Raw genomic sequence first — 19,709 nt, 5'->3', positions numbered from 1 at the left:
AACTTAGAAATTATAATACATAATTCATACTTGTAACATAAAAATCTTTTTAAATATAAAGTATTTAAACAAGAGTTCGGTTTTGGTTCGGCTCTTGACTCGGAATGAAACCGAAAATGGTGGCTACATATCTAATACCATAGAACTCATTAAAATAAGCTTAATATTAATAATACTCAAATCTTTCATACAATATGTTAACAATAAAGTATTAAACTTCGGTTTTGGTTCGGCCCTTGATTCGGGATGAAACCGAAAATGGTGGCCACATACCCAATACCATTGAACTATTATAAAAATGATTTGGAAACTAAAAGTAATTAGAAACTAAACAACACTTGTAAACTTGCATAAATTAAAGCATAAGGTATATATCAAGGACTATAATAGTCCTCCATGTAGCCTTGCCTAGTAGCACAACACTTCAACCGATCGTGACCGGAGAAGTGAAAGCCGAAGGAAACAAGGTGTGTATATTATATATATGTTGCAACATCAAGCTTTAAGTAATATGATTTAGTTAGAAACAAGGTTAGTATTTGTTTGACCTTATGTAATCAAACTAACAAGAGCTTGAAGATGAATATTTGGATTTGAGAGAAAGTTTGGAGAAGATGAACAAACAAAGTGGTGTATGAAACCTTGCTTTTATAATGGTAAGAGTATGTTTCATTCAAATAGGGTAAAAATGCATGTGATGATCAAAAATGGTCAACCGAGCTTCTGATAATTGACAATAATAGTCCCTAAAGTTTGTTTTAAGTCATTTTTCATCACAAATAGGTGTTTTGACGTATCGAAAAGGATGTTTTCTTGACCCGACATTTGTGAAACATAAACGAACATAAAATCAAACATTTTATTAATAACGATGAATCCGAAAGATCAAAACAAGTCGAGATTTTTATACAAATACAAATGCAAGTTAAACCGAAAAATAACAAATGTTACATCAAGTGTCAAAAAGGTTAGTCACTAAATTAATTTAATACTGATTACAATATACTTATCAACCATACAACTATTTTTTTTTTCTTTTTTGTTGTTTCTTCTTTCTATGGTATGGTTAAGTACTGTAGCATTTGAAATTTAGGTGTACCACTGTGAAAGCCCAACCCCCTCTATCTTACCATTTTTTCCTTGGCCTCATACACTATCTACTTGTTAAACCATATATTATTGATTGATGGCCAATGATATGGATTAAAAATGATTTGAAATCATTTAGTACATTGTAAGAGATGATAAGATGGATCAAAGAACCAACATATGCTAATTATAAGGTTTGACGAAGATCGAGATCTTGTCAAGTTGCAACTTACAAGTATCCCTTAAATTACTTCACGGTAAACAAATTATTCTCAGGTACAAGATAAAAAGAAAAACAAAACATCAAGCATTACATTATTACTCGTCAACCATAGAGCTTGGATGGTAACCGCGGGTTCAAGATCACCTCCAACGGCTTCATTTTAGGAATAGTCATTCCAGGGCTTTCGGTCATGTCCACCAGGAGACCTCCCGGTGAACCCATATCAAAAGAATAAACCAAACGAGCCAATGTCAAATGAAGCACTTGGAGCCCAAAGTTGAACCCAGGGCATGAACGGCGACCCGTCCCAAATGGCATGAGCACAAATTGTTGTCCTCTGAGGTCCACATGCTCATGGTCTAAGCCAGCCATAAACCTCTCGGGCTTAAATGCAGATGGGTCACTCCAAACCCTCTCATCCCTCTGAAGCTTCCAAATGTTGACAATCAACCGAGTCCCGGCTTTAACGTTATACCCCGCGACGGTGCAGTCTTCCGCCGCCTCCCTTGGTCCTAGGAGCGGGCCCGCTGGATATAGGCGCAAGGTTTCTTTGATTACGGCTTGGAGATATACTAGGTTTGTGATGTCGGATTCGTCAACTTGTCGATCTTTGCCTACGATGGTGTCTAGTTCGTTTTGCAGTTTCTTTAGAGCATCGGGATGATTTAAGAGTAGTGAAATCGCCCATGTTAGTGTTCCTGATGTTGTGTCACTTCCTCCTAGAATCAATGCCTGTAGACAACATTTAGATGAAATGTAAACTATATATCAATAGTTAGTTTTATCAACTAGATATGTAAACAAGCCAAATTAGGGTGGACAACAAAAAAAAACAATTCGGCTTATCAACTACCACAAGGACAATCACTTCGACACAACAACAAAAAAATTATCTAAATATCAGTAAAAATGGTTTATTACAGTATCGACGCGGTATTGACACTCAGTACGTAGATTATAATTCCAAAAAGATACTTCACTCAACATCGTAGCGATTATCATTTCAACACAACAAAAAAACAATTTGGTTTGTCATGGTATCGACACTGTACCGACACTCAACGGAAATAGGGAAAAAAGTGAAACAAAGTTAACAAATAATGAACCAAAACCTAGACACAAATAAAAAAACATGGACTATACCTGCACATCAACTAAGTCTACTATAGACTTAGTTTTCCAATTATATAGAGCAGAATATTATTTTTATGTTTTCTTATATTTACTCATTTTGATATACTTAAATAAAGTAAAGAATAAAAAATAAAAAATAAAAAATAAAAAACAAAAAACTAAAACGAAAAATACTTTTAGCATAGCATAATTTATTAACGGAAAATCATGTAAATAGATATCATAATATTATTCTTTTAACAAAATATTTACTTTTGGTCTTTAAATATAGACATACAAAACCAAAGTCACAAGCCTCACCGACTAAAATTTTAGCTGCTATGTAAAAACCTTGAAAGGTTAGAATTTACAAGTTACTTATATAAAATTAGGTTATAATTTATATATTAAAACCTGAGCTTTAATTTATGCGAGGCAACGAGCTAGCTAATGACCGAGCCAATAAGCGAGTTTATCTTGGCTAGGGCTCAGATTGTTTAGAACCCCAGCCGAGCGTCTAGACTCTTTTACAAATGAGCCGGTTTGAACGACTAGCTATTTTTAAACAAGCCTAAATGTTGTCATTAATTAACCATACTTGTTGAATGTACACACTAGTCAAGGACTCAAAAGAGTAGGTAGTATTTATTATCAAGACAAATTGATATATATATATATATATATATATATATATATATATATATATATATATATATATATATATATATATGACTTACCAAACATGTAGACTTGATGCTTGTATCCGAATCATGCTCCATATTGGATAGTTGCCCTTCCTCTTCAAGTGACAACATCACATCTATAAAATCCTTAACATTGTGTTTCAAATCCAACTTCCTCTTTTGCCTATGTTCCTCAAGCCACCCACTAAGCACCAAATCCAAATCTCTAGCTGTCTTCTTCATCTCCTTCTCATACCCATGCAAATCCAATCACCAAAGAAACGGTATCGCGTCCGACACGACAAATATGCCAATCAACCGAAAGAAATCGCCAATCACCTTCTGGAAGCGCTCCGCCTCATCACCGCCACCTCCCGCCCCAAAATACCGCTTTCCGGCCACCATCATGACAACTATGTTCAACATCATGTGTTCCAGCCACTTATTCATCTCAACAGCGACCGGGTTCTCCACCCACCGCCGGTACAGCTCGTTTATCCCCGAACTGATCTCCGAACACCGGACGTCTTTAAACATCTCGAGCCGGCGGGTAGAGAGTAATTCAAGGGTGGCGATCTTCCTCATCTCACGCCAGAATGGGGTGTACGGGGCGAACCCGAAGACCTCATAGTTGTAGCCCATGTGTTTCACGGCTGCAGTTTTCGGGCGGGACGCGAGGGCTTTGTCGTTGACGGTGAAGCATCCTCTAGCTACTTCCCAGCTGCTGACCACGAATGCGCGGCGGGTGCCTAGACGGATGTTGAAGGCGGGGCCGTGCTTGTCGGCCATGGCGCCTAGCGTGCGGTAGAGAAGCTGATCGCCGCCGCCGAGGAGGTGGAGGTGCCCGATTATCGGCCATGCACCGCCGAGTTCTGGTGCTTCTCCGCCCGGAGGTTTCGACTTTGGTCGGATGACATACAAGATCATTAATGATATTAGAGAAACGAAGAACGCGATGATTTCAAGTGAGTCATTCATTGTTGTGTTGTGTTGTGTTGTGTTGTGTTGTGTTGTCTTGTGGGTGGCAAGAGTGTAACGTATGACGTTATATATAGAGGAGCATTTGGAGATTCAGTAATAAATAATATTTATTATTCTCCTTTTTTTAACATTAATTTGGTGAGGATGATTAATTAATAATAATATATTCACTTAATAAACCAATTCAGTAGAACTAGTTAAAGAAATTTAATAACATAAAATTGCATAGTTGACTAATTTAATGGCAATTTAAGCGGAAGGAATGAAACATGCCTTACACTAGTCACATTTTTCTTAAGGATTTGTTCGGTATAATTCCTGGGTATCACGTGAGGGAAGCATTAAGTGGGATTCCTTATTAGATAAACAATAGTATATTATTACATCATATTGTTATAATTTGTAAAAATGATTTTAGTTATATACACAGTCACACCCCGATCAAAGGCGACGGAACATGTCGAGGTACAACGAATTGCCCAAGAACACAAGACACTATTAGAGTGACAATATTTAATCAACTCATTAATTTCATAAATCAATACACAACACATCTTGTTCGTACAAAACAAATTTGAATACAAGTAAACAAATATAAATTGTTTATTCGACTAATTACTTAGTAGTCTCAAAACAAGCTACGTTCCTCAATTCTTCGTTCAAGCAATTATTAAACCTGTAACATTGCATAAAATAAACTTTGTTAACACGAATGTTGGTGAGCAATTTTCATAGTTTTTTAGTATAATAAATATAGAATGAAATCCACAAACTCGTATATGCAACAATAAATAATAGCGCACAACTTGGATAAACAACTTGAAAATAAATAAATGTGGCTCTTTTTGAACCGGTAACAACCAATCGTACTCGAAGAAATGAGGCACTTTTCTATATGGTAACAACCAAATATACTCGGAAAATGAGGCCCTATTCTATTAGCACTTAAGCTAAAATAGTTAGGGGAGCGTATGATCATACTTATTGTGGCAAACCAACCGAAAGCGATAAACACGTTAGCAAGTAATCATATAGAGCATATAACACCAAATCGAGCATTTATTTAACTAAACATATACTATAGAGTTTTGCGGTTTGAGACACAATGTATAAATCACTTTTGTTTGAATACGTATGCAATGTCACCCCCAAAACGTAAAGATGAAAACGGGGGATGAAAAGTACTCACATGAAATAAATAACTTGAAAGGTTGTTTGTGATAAACCGGGATAATAAGTTCAACGAGTGAGGTCTAGGCCGGTTTAAAGGGGTTTCGGTTTAGAAGATGGTCTTGAAAGACTTTAAAGTAAAATAAATGACAAGTTAAATAATGAATCAAAGTTTGAGGTTTAAATCGTAAATATATAAAAACTTGAAGTAACGGTTTTTGAAAAGTAAGTTTGCTCGAAATCAGGTCTCGGTATTCTAATCATTAGTTTTACTTAACCTTTGTTAAGTAAATATGTGGGGATTAGTTTAATGTAGTAATGCACGACCCTTTGTTAGATATACCCAAACGGGATTTTAGCGAGTGTTCGGTTAGTCGGTTCGGGTCTTGATAAATAGTCAAGTCCGAACCCGACATTCCAAAGTGATAAATATCATGAGATAAATTATTTAAAACAAAGACTTAACTAATGTTAGAAGTTATGTTAAAGGAGAAACTCTAAACATCATCGTTAAGCAAATGTTCGGTTTTATCGGTCCAAGCTTGTTATAAGATCAAGTTGGATCCGACATACCAAGTACTTTAAGAAAACATTTATAATTAGTTTGTAAAAGATCTCAAAGAAAATATGAGGTTCGATGGCCTGAAACACAACTTGTGTGTTTCAAGCGAGTGAACCCGGTTTGTGTTACATCGTGAAAGTTTCGGGTTCAAAATATCAAGTTTTCAAAGTCAAGGGACCAAAAATGTCAAATTCTAAATCTTAGGGTTAAAAATAAAATTTTTGGTTTCCTGACCCATCGCAATACGCGATGGCTCTGAAGAGAAACCCATCGCGTATCGCGATGGGTTGTCTGACAAACAAGGCACGTGGCGTGCCACGTGTCCACACGTGGCACAATGTCCGCCACGTGTCACCACGTGGCAGCACGTCCGCCACGTGTCAACAAGTGGCACAACGCCTGCCACGTGGTAGGTCTAGTGATGACTGTGTGCTGCTACGTTGCGATACGCGACGCCAAGGTCAAAGGGCCATTGCTTATCGCGATGCCCTACCTGATTTGCCTATAAATAGCAAGCTACGGGTATTTCACAACTCACACCACATTCACATACATATCTCTCTCTAAACCTCTCTCTAGACCCATAAAAGTATACCCTCGTTTACTTTGAAAAATCCTCGATTTATGTGTCCGTTTCCTTGAAGTACGCGCCACATTCCAACGACGATCCAACGAAGAAAGTGTTGCCATCTCGACGTCCCGACGAATCACCTCGTGAAGCGTGCCAAAGTTGGAGAAATGTTGATACCTCGTGTTGCGTGCCAAGAAAGAAGTGTCGAAGGAAAGGTGTTTGATCAAGAAGAAAAAGAAGGCAAAGCGGCGTTGAAGTGCTGCTCGATTTTGTAGGGTTTCATAAGCCAACAGAGGTAGGCATAATGCCCGAATAAAATAATAATAAAATATTGAAAAGGCTTAAAACCTAAAGTCGAGGTTATACTTGATACCTCGATAATTAAAATATAACAAAGAAAAGAAAAGTTAGAATTTTATATATATATATATATATATATATATATATATATATCAATGTGATTATATTACATGATTCTTTGTTATAGAATATTATTTAAGTAATAATAACTATTCTTAAATAATAAAGAAAAGAAAAGAATACGTTACTTAAAGAAGAAGAAACGTAGGGTTTAAAGAAAATAAACTAAAGGTTTTTATTATAAAAGAATATAAGTTAAAATAAAGACTTTTAATTTATAAAAGAAAAAAATACTTTTTAACTAAAGGTTTTAAAGTAAAGAAAGAGGGATTTGAACTAAAGCTTCACAAAAGAAAATAATCGAGGTAAAGTTTATAAAAAGACTAAAGGTGTTAATCTGGATTGTATATCAGACTAACAAAAGGTTATACTCGTACTATAGGTGCGAGATAGCAACGGGAAAGACCCTCGGACGGTGTATTAAAGTCGATCCAAATAAAAAAGGTGAATACGCCCCAAACTTTACAAACTTATTTAAATCGAGTCGAAAGAATTAAATGAAAAGAATTACATGGGACTACATGTCTCTAAAACGTTAAAAACAAAAGTAAGCGCTAGCCCTCAGGCTGTCGTGTACGTTTGTTTGGATCCTTAAATATGAGGTAAATAAGTCGGTGGGCACACCGGGCCACACTTGGTCATGACGTCCGCCAAGATGGGCCGGACCCAAGTTATGTCTCGAGGGGTAATCAAGTAAAAGAAAATATTTTAGCGTCAGCATATTCACCAGCATGTGTTGCTGACGTATTTTCATAACATTTTGCAGGTGACCAAAGTAAGAGCTTGAAATGACGAAGTGCTCAAGATATCTGATGGCTCCGATCTTTTGTTAAACTTAAATATGAAATGAATGGTGATTTTGTAAGTAAAACAAATAACCTTAAAACACTAAACGAGAACTTTTAATCCCGTCTTTTGTGAATGTAATTATTATATTTTGTATCCACATGTTTTAAAGACTTCCGCTTTTAATATTTAACTCTGATATATTTACAAATGTGGTACCAACTATTGGTCATACGCCCAGGCCTATGTGGGGGTGTGACAGTTTCGTTCGGTTTGTTTGGTTTAGTTGGTCCAAGACTTGATATATGACCAAGTTTGGGTCCAACATATCCATACTAAAGTAACAAATACAAAAGTGTAAATAAAAGAACTTAAACACTTAAATCTTTCATACAACTTGTTTTAAACAATTAAATAATGAGTTAAACGAGAGTTCGATTTCAGTTCGATCATTGACTCTGAATAAAATCGAGTTTGGTTGCCACATACCCAATACCATTGAACTCATCAAGTAACTTTAGAAATTATAATACACAAATCTTACATGTAACACATTATTAAATCATTTTAAATATAAAGCATTTAAACAAGAATTCAGTTTTGGTTCGGTCCTTTACTCGAAATAAAACCGAGAATGGTTGCCACATATCCAATACCATAGAACTCATTAAGATTACCTTAAAATAATAATACTCAAATCTTTCAACAATATGTTAACAATAAAGTTTAAACAAAAGTTCGGGTTTAGTTGGGCTCTTGACTCGGGATGAAACCGAAAATGGTGGCCACATACCCAATACCATGGAACTTACAAAAATGAGTTTACAAACTAAAATAAAAAGAAACTAAACAAGATTAGTAAGCTTAAACGAATTATATATAAACAAGGACTATACTAGTCCTCCATGTAGCCTTGCCTTATAGTATCCCACCGCAACCGACCAATGACCGGAAGAAGTGAAAATCGAAGGAAACAAGGGGTAAATATTATATATATGTTGCAACAACAAGCTTTAATTATATGGAGTTAGTTAGAATCAAAGAATGGTTCTTGTTTGACTCTAGGAAGTCAAACAAGATAGAACTTGAAGGTTGAAGCTTAGACTTTTTTTGAGAGAGTTTGATCTGAAAGAGTAGGTTGGAATGAGTGATGTGGCTTGGTTTTATGAAGGATAAGGTGTTATGGTTATCCATAAGGTTGCTTTAGCGATTTCCAAGCTTTCTCATTGGTTAACAAGGGTCAAACATATGATAAATAACAACAAAACGAATTAGTTGCTGCAGGTGCACCTTAGCGCGGCGCTAAGGTCTCTGTCCTTGACCTTAGCGCGGAACTAAGGTCGCGGAGGGAAAAATCTGATTTTAATATTGACATTTTTAGTCCCTGAAGTTAGTTTTGAGCGTTTTAGGGGCATTTTAAGGGTTGTAAAAGATGTTTTTGAGATCCGACAACTATAAAACAAATATGTAACATAAAATTCATCATTTTCATATTATTGAAAGGTTCGGGAAACAAAACGGGTTGGTTTTCATAATAAAAGTGTAAGGCCCCGATCCTGGTGCCCTACATTTCATGTCGGATATACTCATGAACACCGTTTTACAAATCACAGTTAATTAAAACTTTTCACAGAAACGTTAACTTCAATCATTCGTTACATAACATACAACTTTTCTTTTAAAAACGTATCATAATACATCACATTTAAAACACCATTTCTTCCATCGTCAGATGTCAGTCGTTCAATCCTTGCCATGGGTCATCCTCATGCTAGCTCCTTATACATATTTACCTGCGTGCATACTAAAAGCCAGCTACGCTAAGTGAGTTCTAGTTAATCAGACAACTTACCATACAACCATTTCATGCATTTATATATACATATGTATCCGAAGACACGTAGTCGTTCATCTAACCTGCTCGCCTCACCACTAACCTCTTTACTGCCCCTACATCTTAGCTACTTGATTACGGAAGCACATTGAGGCTTGCCCTCCCACGTACTTATGTATTGCCACTTATTTAACGAAGGCACGTAGAGGCTTTCCCTCCCACGTTCTATCGTTGTGCCACTTAATAACGAAGACACGTATAGGCTTACCCTACCACGTACTATCGTCATGCCACTTAAACCCTTACCAACTTGTTACCACTTCTACCACACTCTAACTCGACTTGTCTACAGCACACTTCTTATCGTTACATCAGTTACATAATAAGAAATCGCAACATAACATTCATACACACTGCTTATTACCTGGCAATCATTCTCTTTAGCGATACATGCAATATCCGAAGATCGTTCATGCATCGACAAACATTACTTTCACTTTAGATACGTGCAATATCCGAAGATCGTTCGCACATCGACAGACATCCATTCATAACATATATATATATATATATATGTATATATATATATATATATATCACATCAAAGCATTATAGCATACACTTACCACTTAAGGTAAGTGTATTCACACTTCACATCGAGTATGAAAATAGCCCCGAAAACATAACAAGAAAGTGGGGACTAGAAACTCACCTGAGTTATGTTACATTCACCGTTAATGGTTATTCCCTTCTTTAGCTGTGCGCAACTAACTGTATAACAATTACATGTAACGAATTGGACCTTTATAACGAATGACCCTTCTGTAATGAATGAACCTTCTAACGAATGAGGGTTCATTCGTTATATCTCCGTTAACGAATTACATAACGACTGGCTTAATGAACTGCTACTAATTCGTTATCTGTTTTAACGAACTGACATAAAGAATCAGCCTAACGAATGAGAGCTCATCCGTTAACTCTCCGTAACGAATTGCTTAACATATTCGTTACACACGCGCCTAGGGTTAGGTCAGAATTTCAGGGAAGATTCTCTGACATCCTTACCTCGTACGGCGCCTTCGTGCCGGAAAACCGGGAGGTGGCCGGAAAAACGTATTTTATATATTATGGGTCATGGGCTCAAGCCCATGGTCTTTTCTTCCTTCCTTTTTAATCCAAGTCTATAACCCATATTACTTAACCCAACACAAACCCATCTCATAACATCAAATATTATTATTATATTAACCGAATGAAAAACGGGATGTTACAAAAATCAAATACAAGATGACCTGAAATTGACGAATGTCACAGTATCCTCAACTTTTTGGAAATTTCATCCCGAAATTAAAATAAGCTAACGAAAAAGAACAAAACTTCCATCGGTGTCGTTTGAAAAGAGGAAAATGTACAAGAACTTTATAAGTAAAAAAAAAGAATAACATCAATCCTTAAATGACCCGAAAAACATCATAAATGTGAACATAATAAGGACACTTATATATAGGATGTACCAGCGGCGTATCCACCATGTCCTTATTATATCACATTCATATCGTTGTTCGAAATCATGCTTGGTTATGAGTTATTACACACAACTACACTTCCTATGGCTTTCATACGAGGATTTCGATAATTAAGTGTGCACCCATAATTATCTAGGTCATAGATCGGCCCCCATGGTTCATTTTGTTGTGTGGTTTTCAAAGGACGTTTTTTAAGGAGAATTTTTCAAATCTTAATTATTCGATTAATTAACTATAGATGATTGCGTAAGCAATAGTAAGGTGTGAATCGAAGACGAAAGTTATCAAAAGGAATACGGAGTTCTAACATTGAGTGACCAAATGAGGCATGATAAAACAAAACATGTGAAAATGAGAATTTCATGAATACAAACTTGAGGTTAAAATAAACATTTATGAGAATGATTGCATGCAATGTGGTAACATGAGAATGAGGTGAGTTTTATGGGGTGGTGTAAGCATGTATCAAACACAAAATCACAATAAAAAAATTGGTTAACTTGGCAAAATCATAGAAGAAATGTAATAAAATGTGAGTACGACTTCTATTATGAAACCATTTACATAATCATGATTATAGTAACTGTAACATTCGTTAATTTTCAAACCCGAAAACCCGACTCATTTTAAATTTTCGAGTTGATTAGGTTAATTATACATATACTCATATGTTACATATTTCATACGTAATAGTTTTTCTTTCCTAAAGTTAATTAATAATATTAATAACTACTAATATATATATATATATATAATATATATAACATTCATGATTTTTCTTTATTCAAATATCACATAATCAACATTATTGATGTATAATCAAAGTACATCCTTTTAGTTTAGTTATGTCACATTTGTTTTTCTCACATTTATTTTTACTTAAAGTTATTTATTTTTTTTTAAAGATGAAAATTATCTTCTTCCACCATTTAAGTTTTGGTCAAACCTCCTTCCCCAAAGCACTCTCCTAATCAATTTTTCTTATTAAAATATTCTTAAGAGTAACCTCCTCATTTTAGTATAAATAATAACTCACTCGCACCCCTTTTATCCTTTACACCACTATTTGACAAGTTCAAGAGATTATTTTTACATTTCAAAGGTAGTATTTTAATTATTCAAGTCTTCTTCATCTTATTTCTATTTATTTTAATTCTTGTTCATAATAGTTAATAAAATGGTCACATGAACATAACACAATCATGTCTAGGAATCCACATAATCCATACACCATGGTGTATAGGGTGGATGAGACAAAGAACACAAGGAGATGATCGATTACACGAATGTCACACTTGAAACGTTCTTACATCTTTATTTATTTCTTTCTAATCTTTATTTTTTTATTCAAAGGACCTAAGTATTTTTGATGATATATGCTCATAAATTTTATATAATCATATCTAAAGAAAGTCCATAATTTTATTTCATCAAAATCCTTTTCGAAATCGTTAAAATATTGCTTCTAGCAATATTTCAGTTTTGACATTAGATATAGTTGTCAAAGAAATAGGCATATCTTGTTCATAACAAATTGAAAAAGTGCAATACCAGATTCTATGATACACTTCATCGAAATACGGTTTTAAAAACTATTTTTACGCATCGAAATACGGTTTCAATATTTTATAAACAGTACGCATATTCATACCCTTTGATTTACATGGTTGTTTTGGCCTATTTAGGTTTCGAATTTGTAAAACTTTTCTAAATTAAAGTTGTTCAAAATATTCTAATTTAGTATAGTGGAAAGTCTTGATTTAAAATAAAATTGTTTGATATTTTAAATACCTTAAACATAACAAAACAGTTTCCTGTCCAAAAACAGATTTTGTATTTCATCTTCCTTTTTGATAGTTTCCTTGTTTTTATCTTATTATTTTATTCATTTGATTTTGTATTCTTTAAACTTTACAATCCCGTTAGTTAGTCTTTAATTATTATATTTTGTTTATTTATAGTTCGTGAGGTTCGATCGATCATTTTCTTTAACGTGCTTTCAGTTGTCATTCCATGTTTAGCTTTAATCTTAAAGGTGAGTTTCTCACACCCCCTTTTTACTCTTTTACTACTTTGGGGGTTAGCATATATATTCTATCCAAATTACAATTTTGTTTACTCATTATTTACAAGCTACAATTCGTTACATGGACTTTTGTGTTTGTTTACTTCCTTGCTCAAAGATTACGTGCTCATGGTTTCCTCATTAAGTATGATCATACGCCCCCCTTTGCGCTCAAGACATTTGTTGTTACGAGTGGAAAAGGGCCTCATTATCTGAGTACGTTGGTGCACAATCCCAACTGGAAAGGACCTTACTTGCACTTATCTGAGTACGTCGGTGCACAATCCCAACTTGTAACATCCTGTTTTCTTGTTTCGGTTAATAAATAAAAATATGAGTTATTGTGAGTCGGGCTAGTGGTGGGTTAAATAGATATGGGATATGGACTTGGATTAAGAAGGAAAAAAGAAAAGACCATGGGCTTAAGCCCATAATCCATAATATATAAACCTTAATTACCAATTAATCCATTCATTTACACATAGTCCATACACCACCCAAAACACACACTTAAGCTCTCTCTCTAGTTTCTCTCCTTTCTCTAGCCGAACCAAGAAGGAAAACCGAACCCGACCCAAGATAATGATAGTATGATGTTATGTGTATCCAAACCTATTAGATTTAATTCCAAATCGATGAGCCGACACCCTTAAACCGTTAAAGTCATGAGATCCGGGTGGAATCGGGTATGAACCGAATCAAAGATGAGCTTAGGGGTCACCATAGCTCAAATCTGGATCGAACGGGACGAAAAACGGTGGAAAACGAGTGAGATCTTCTTTTTTCGGGCGAAATCGCGGTTTCTTGGCGACGACGGCGCCGGAAAGGCGGCGCCAGAAAATGGCGTACGAGGTTAGGCATGTCAGAGAATGTTTCTGACAATCTCTAACCTAACCCTAATTCGTTAACGGAAGCTTAACGAACTAGCCTAATTCGTATGCTAATTCGTTAAAGAAAGAATGATGTACTAGCCTTAGTTCGTATCCAAATTCGTTAGGAAAAGATAACGAATTAACCCCAATTCGTTATACCCATTCGTTAAAAAGAGATAATGAATTAAAAGGTTCAATTCGTTACAGAGGGGTCATTCGCTATGCTGACCAGTTCGTTATAAGGGTTCAGTTCAATTCGTTAACCAGAACAAACGAATGAGGTACAATTCGTTAAAAGGACCAGTTCGCCATAAGGTCCAATTTGATACAAGAACCAGTTCGTTATGATAGTCTATTCGTTAAGAACTGAGTAACGAATTGGAAGTTTAACAAAATGACAGGACGGTCCCAGGACTTAGAAAAGAATGATATAATTACATAATAGCCCTTGGACTTTGTTAATTTATGAAAGATCCCTTTAAAGGTTAACGAGTAACGATTAACTAACCGGTAAAGGTTCAATGAATTAAAACCGGCTTAGACACTTAAGATTTATTAAGTAAACAATGAGAATGGCTAGAGTAGTATTTAATTTGCATTTATTAAGCAGTTAGTCGTGCACAGCTCAAGAAAGGAATAATCATAAACGGTGAACGTAATCGCGTTCAGGTTAGTTTCTAGCCCCATTCATTGTTATGTTTTCGGGGCTGTGTGCATACTCAATGTGATAGTTAATACACTTACCTTAAATGATAAGTGCATGCCATGTATGAATTGTATGTTATTTATGTATATCTTAAACATGAATGAAAGCTTGTCGGTGCGTGAACGATCTTCGGATATTGCATGCACTGCCAAGTGATGGTTTGATGATATGATTATATATATGATGGATGAATGATGTAAGTACGTATGAAAATTAAAAATATACATATGATAAGGTATGGCATAATAATAGGAAGAAAGGGAGACCGGACCTTAATAATATCCGAGGATGAAGGGTACCGGACCCTAATAATATCCGAGAATGGAGGGTACCGGACCCTAATAATATCAGAGGATGGAGGGTGATCGAACCCTAATAATATCCGAAGATGGAGGGTGACCGGACACTAATAATATCCGAGGTATGTAGGGCGAAATGCTCTTTATAATGTAGGATTTGTTATGAATGTATATGAAAGAATGACGAGCAGGTTAAGTATGTAATGCGTACCTTCAGACACGTGTATGTGTACGTAAAGTAAGTTATCTCTTTAACTAGAAATCACTCAGCGTAGCTGACTTTTAGTATTCACGCAGGTTAACATATTGAGACAGTTGGTTTGAGCGGGACAGATGGCAAGATCGAAGAGGCTGGAATCTGAAGATTTGTCGTGATGTTTTGATACTATCAATTATGTTATGTTTTAAAAGACAAGTTAAGAAATGCTTGTAATGAATGGTTGACAATTATTATTATTCCGCGAAGTTTTTATTAACTTTGATATTTAGAACTATGTTAATGAGTAAATCCAACGTCCAAAGTAGGTCACCGGTAACGGGGCCTTACAAGTTGGTATCAGAGCAAAGTTCGAGATATTTAAGCATCCTACATGCTTAGACTCGGATGGAGAATGGGATTAAAGTAAGAAAAGAAAGAAGATGCCAGTTCGAGAAAGCCATGTGTCACTCAAGAAAGCTCAGTAACGGTAAAGTGTATGGTTTAATAATGAATGTTAATGTTAGCCCAACTGCTAAAGAAAGGATATGTGTGTGTTAGGGATAGAAATTCTTGATTGTTTGACTGATTAATTGTTTAAGAATAGAATTAGCACAAATAGATTCATAAGAGGAAGTTTATAGGACACGGAAAGTAACGTGAGCAGCTAATCACAGCTGGCCACTGTTATTACCTGTTAGCCTTACTATCCTTGTACTAAATGGTTTCTTAAGTGATGACGTTTGTGTTTCCTTATAGAATATGAATGGCTGGAGCTAGGAAGGTTGCTGGAAAGGGAGGACGTACGGGACATCGTGGTAGGCCATTTAGTAAACTAGATGTTGTGACTGGTATGTTTCTAGTAAACGGTATTTCTGCTTCAGTATTATTTGATTCGGGTGCGAATAAAAGTTTCGTAGCTACACCATTTAGTAAACTAGCTAAAATGAAATGTTGCCGAGTGTCTGAAACCTTCATTGTAGAAACCACTAGTGACACCTCGGTGAAAATAATGAAAATGGTTAAGAATTGTAAGATAGAATTAGAGGGACACTAGTTCCTCTTTACCGTGTATGTTATGACCTTAGGAGGGTTTGATGTGGTTCTGGGAATGGATTGGTTGTCTGAGTATGAAGCTCAGATAGTGTGTAAGAGTGAGATAATAAAGCTAAAGTCCTTAGATGGTAGTGCGGTGACAGTTTATGGTGATAATGAAAGTTCTAGACTTAATGTCATTTCGATGATGAAAGCCGAGAGTTTATTAAGGCGAGGGTGCGGTGCCTACCTGGAGTATGTTGTCAACGCTACGGCAGAGACGAAAGAAATGAAAGACGTTCCTATCGTGCGCGACTACCCAGAAGTGTTCCTAGAGGACCTTCCGGGGTTGCCACCGGAGCGGGAGATAGAATTCAAGATAGATTTAGTACCAGGATCCCAGCCCATCGCGAATGCACCTTACCGTCTAACGTCGTCCGAGATGAAAGAATTGATGTCTCAGCTGCAAGAACTCCTCGACAAGGGTTTTATTAGACCAAGTGTTTCCTCGTGGGGTGCACCGGTGTTGTTTGTTAAGAAGAAGGATGGAAGTATGAGGATGTGCATAGACTATCGCGAGTTGAATAATCTTACGGTGAAGAATAGATACCCTTTTCCAAGGATAGATGATCTATTTGACCAACTGCAAGGTTCAAGTTGATTCTCACGGATAGATCTCAGATCAGGCTATCATCAGCTAAAGGTAAAAGAGGCAGACATCCAAAAGACATCGTTTCAGACGCGGTATGGACACTACCAGTTCCTCGTGATGTCATTCGGTCTAACAAATGCTCCTGCAACATTTATGGATATGATGAATAGGGTGTGTCGGCCGATGTTGGACAAGTCAGTTATCGTCCTCATAGATGTTATATTGATTTATTCAAAAAGCGAGTCTGATCATGCAAAGCATTTGAGAGAAGTATTGGAGACTCTGAATAAAGAGAAGTTGTACGCTAAGTTTTCAAAATGCGTGTTCTGGTTGCGAGAAGTGCAATTTCTAGGTCACGTGATAAATCCTGAAGGGGTTACCGTGGACCCAGCTAATATTGAGGAGATAACTAATTGGAAGACTCCGCAGAATCCAACTGATATACGAAGCTTCTTAGGGTTAACTGGCTACTATAGGAGATTCATTGAAGGTTTCTCCAAGATAGCCGCACCGTTGACTGGTATGACCCGAAAGTCGCAGTATTCAGTTGGGGTAAGTTTCAGGAAGAAGCTTTTGAGTAATTAAAGAAGAGACTCACGCAAGCTCCAATCCTTGCTTTACCCGATGGTGACGAGAATTTGGTTGTTTGTACTGATGCTTCGCATCTTGGGTTAGGTTGTGTGTTGATGCAACGAGGAAAGGTTATAGCTTATGCTTCCAGACAGTTGAAAGTCCATGAAAGTACTTATCCGACGCATGACTTAGAACTAGCCGCAGTAGTGCACGCTCTTAAGATATGGAGACATTATCTGTATGGTACTAAGTGTACAATTTACACAGATCATAAGAATTTAATGTACTTCTTCGAGCAGAATGAATTGAACATGAGACAGAGAAGATGGTTGGATTTGATTAAGGACTACGACTGTGATATCAAGTACTACCCCGGTAAAGCTAATGTGGTCGCCGATGCGCTAAGCCGTAAGAATGAGGAAGTCATTGCAACAGTGAAGTCATACTAGTTGATTATGAATTCAAGTCTTTTTGAAGAAATCATCAAGGTGTAGTCAGAGGTGCTGGTAGATGAAGGGCTAGTGAAGAAGGAAATCATTTTTGGTCAACAAGACGATTTGGTGGAAAACACGCATGGTGTTAAAACTAGGTTTGACCGTATGTGGATCCCACGTCATGGAGATCTTAGAAGTCGAATCTTAGACGAAGCTCACAAGTCAATGTATTCAATTCACCCAGGAACCACGAAGATGTACCAATATTTTAAAAGAGACTATTGGTGGCCAGGATTGAAGAATGATGTGGTAGAGTATGTCATTAAGTGCTTAACTTGTTTACAAGTCAAGGCAGAGCATCAGAAGCCTTATGGAAAGATGCAACCGCTGGAGATACCAGAATGGAAATGGGAACACATTACCATGGATTTCATAACTAAGCTACCTCGTACAGCTAAGCATCATGACACCATTTGGGTGATTGTGGACCGTTTGACCAAGAGTGCTCACTTTCTGCCTATACGAAAGGTTATCTCGTCATAAACGTTAGCAAACTCGTTCATAAAATAGGTTGTAACTAAGCATGGAGTACCGTTATCGATCATGTCTGATAGACATACTCGGTTTACTTTGAGGTGTTGGAAGAAGTTCCATGAAGCCATGGGAGCGAGATTGAACATCAGTACGACGTATCATCCTCAAACAGATGGACAATCTGAAAGGATGATCCAAACCACCCTTGAGGATATGCTACGTGCTTGTGTTTTAGACTTTGGAGGGAGTTGGGATGGTCATCTGCATCTGGCAGAGTTCTCCTATAACAACTGCTAACATTCAAGTATTGGTATGCCACCGTTCGAGATGTTGTATGGAAGACGTTGTAGAACTCCCGTATGTTGGGGGGAGATTGGTCAGAAGGAGATAGGAAGTCTAGAGGTTGTGCAAGAAACCTCTTCAAAGTTTGAACAGATCAAGGCAAGGATGAAGGCTGCTCAAGAGCCAAGACCGTCAAAAGTCTTATGCTGATAAGCGGCGACGACCAATCGAGTTTAACATTGGTGACAATGTGATACTCAAGGTCTCGCCTTGCAAAGGAATCATTCGTTTCTATAAGAGAGGAAAGTTGAGTCCGAGGTACATTATGGATCGTGTGGGTGAAATAGCTTACAAGTTGGATCTGCCCGAAGAGTTAGAAGGAATTCATTCTACCTTTCATGTTTCTCATCTGAGGAAATGTTTAGCCGATAATACGTCTCATGTGCCATTATTAGACATTGAAGTTGATGAACAGTTGAACTACATTGAGCAACCCATAGGGATTGTTGATTATAAAGAAAAGTGACTTCGTCACAAGGTTATACCATTGGTAAAGGTGATATGGAAGCACCGTAAAGGATCAGATGCTACTTGGGAGGTTGAAGAAGAGATGCGCAAGTTTTATCCAAATTTGTTGTAGTAATAGTCCCGAAACCTCTTTAAGGAGGGAAGACTTGTAATATCCCGTTTTCTCGTTTTGGTTAATAAATAAAAATATGAGTTATTATGAATAGGGCTAGTGTTGGGTTAAATAGATATGGGATATGGACTTGGAATAAGAAGGAAAGAAGAAAAGACCATGAGCTTAAACTCATGATCCATAATATATAAACCTTAATTACCAATTAATCCATTCATTTACACATATTCCATACACCACCCAAAACACACACTTAAGCTCTCTCTCTAGTTTCTCTCTTTTCTCTAGCCGAACCAAGAAGGAAAACCGATCCCGACCCAAGGTAATGGTAGTATGATGTTGTATGGATCCAAACCCGCTAGATTTAGTTCCGAAACAACGAGCCGACACCCTTAAACTGTTAAAGTCATGAGATCCGGGTTGAATCGGGTGTAAACCGAACCAAAGATGATCTTAGGGG

The 19,709-nt window shown here is 36.6% G+C and overlaps 1 pseudogene across 1 annotated transcript; it reads right to left on the bottom strand.

Moving 5' to 3' along the window:
- Positions 1–1,414: 1,414 nt before the first annotated feature.
- LOC143572337 (xanthotoxin 5-hydroxylase CYP82C4-like) lies at positions 1,415–4,086 on the bottom strand (annotated as a pseudogene). Its single transcript, XR_013142242.1, has 2 exons — positions 3,163–4,086; positions 1,415–2,044 (listed from the first exon to the last, which is right to left on the bottom strand). The product of XR_013142242.1 is annotated as a xanthotoxin 5-hydroxylase CYP82C4-like (transcript).
- Between the last annotated feature and the right edge of the window lie 15,623 nt (positions 4,087–19,709).

Source organism: Bidens hawaiensis, unplaced genomic scaffold, assembly GCF_021521415.1.
Source record: "Bidens hawaiensis isolate Kalapana, Puna unplaced genomic scaffold, B.hawaiensis_p1.1 tig00001369_1, whole genome shotgun sequence".
Lineage (NCBI taxonomy): Eukaryota > Viridiplantae > Streptophyta > Magnoliopsida > Asterales > Asteraceae > Bidens > Bidens hawaiensis.
Note: the sequence above shows the minus strand (reverse complement) of the source record. Positions and strands in the feature narration are given on the sequence as shown.